Source organism: Macaca mulatta, chromosome 19 (assembly GCF_049350105.2).
Source record: "Macaca mulatta isolate MMU2019108-1 chromosome 19, T2T-MMU8v2.0, whole genome shotgun sequence".
NCBI classification, from domain to species: domain Eukaryota; kingdom Metazoa; phylum Chordata; class Mammalia; order Primates; family Cercopithecidae; genus Macaca; species Macaca mulatta.
Window position 1 is genome coordinate 1,981,927 of NC_133424.1, and position 1,592 is coordinate 1,983,518.

At 59.0% G+C, this 1,592-nt stretch overlaps 1 pseudogene; it reads right to left on the bottom strand.

The window, feature by feature from the left end:
* Positions 1–480: 480 nt before the first annotated feature.
* Positions 481–866, bottom strand: LOC144336949 (small ribosomal subunit protein uS19 pseudogene; annotated as a pseudogene).
* Positions 867–1,592: the final 726 nt, after the last annotated feature.

Here is a 1,592-nt window from a genome sequence, read left to right on the forward strand (position 1 = left end):
CAGCTCACTGCAAGCTCCGCCTCCCGGGTTCACGCCATTCTCCTGCCTCAGCCTCCCAAGTAGCTGGGACTACAGGCGCCCGCCACCTCGCCCGGCTAGTTTTTTGTATTTTTTAGTAGAGACGGAGTTTCACCGTGTTAGCCAGGATGGTCTCGATCTCCTGACCTCGTGATCCGCCCGTCTCAGCCTCCCAAAGTGCTGGGATGACAGGCTTGAGCCACCGCGCCCGGCCTTTTTTTTTTTTTTTTTTTTTTTTGAGACGGAGTTCCCCTCCTCTTGCCCAGGCTGGAGTGCAATGGCGTGATCTCGGCTCACTGCAACCTCCGTCTCCTGGGTTCAAGCGATTCTCCTGCCTCAGCCTCATGAGTAGTTGGGATTACAGGCATGTGCCACCACACTCGGCTATTTTTTTTTTTTTTTTTTTGTATTTTTAGTAGAGATGGGGTTTCTTCATGTTGGTCAGGCTGGTCTCGAACTCCCGACCTCAGGTGATCCTCCCGTCTTGGCCTCCCAAAGTGCTGGGATTACAGGCCTGAGCCGCCGCGCCCGGCCATCTCCACCTGGTTGAAGGTCTTGCCGTTGTAGACGCCCACCGTGCTACCCACCATCGCGGGCAGGAGAAGCGTGTCCCGCAGGTGCGTCCTCATCCCTTCCGGCTTCTCCATGGGCGGAGCCCCCTTCCTGGCCTTGCGCAGGCGCTTCAGCGGCGAGTGCTGCTTCCGCCACAGGCCTCGGTTCAGCCGCCGCCGGCGCGCACCATACAATTGCAACAGCTGCTCGGGGGACGTGTCCAGTAGCTGGTCCAGGTCCACGCCGCGGTAGGTGAAGTTGCGGAAGGTCCGTTTCTTCTACTCTACCTCTGCCATCTTGCTGCATCCTCAGAAAAGCTCTTCAGGCCCTTCTTTTTGAGACAGGGTCTTTTGCTGGTGCCCAGACTGGAAGGCAGTGGTGTGATCATGGCTCACTGCAGTCTTGACTTCTTGGGCTCCAGCGATCCTCCTGCCTCAGCCTCCTGAGTAGCTAGAAACACAGGTGCACACCACCATACCTGGCTATTTTTTAAAATTATTTGTAGAGATGGGGGTCTTGCTATATTGCCCAGGCTGGTCTCAAACTCCTGGGCCCAAGGGATCCTCTTGCCTCGGCCTCCCAAAATGCTGGGCTCACAGGCGTGGGCCACCGTGCCCGGCAAGCTCTGGACCCAAGCTCTGGGCCTTCCTGCACGGTCGCCTGTTGGAGCAGAAACAGCCAGCGGCTCCCTGTCCATTTGTCCCTACACATTCCGGGGCTCCGACGTTGGCTTCCGGGGCCAGAACTGCAGAGTCACCTGCTCTGCGCTCGAGTCTGGAATATCTCAGACCAGATCCCTCCCTTTAGAGCGTGAGAGAGGGAGAGACCCTGCCCAGGCCTCCCAGGGGCCTGCCCACCCGACAGCCCCTCGCTCCCCCACCCTCATTGATCCAGAAACGGAGAGCTTCGGCCCAGGAGCGATCAATGCGCCCTAATGGACTTGTGTCGGGGGGAGGGGCGCTGAGTCGCAGGAGACACCCTTCCCTGTGCAGAGGGGGAAACTGAGGCCGCTCCCAGGCCCC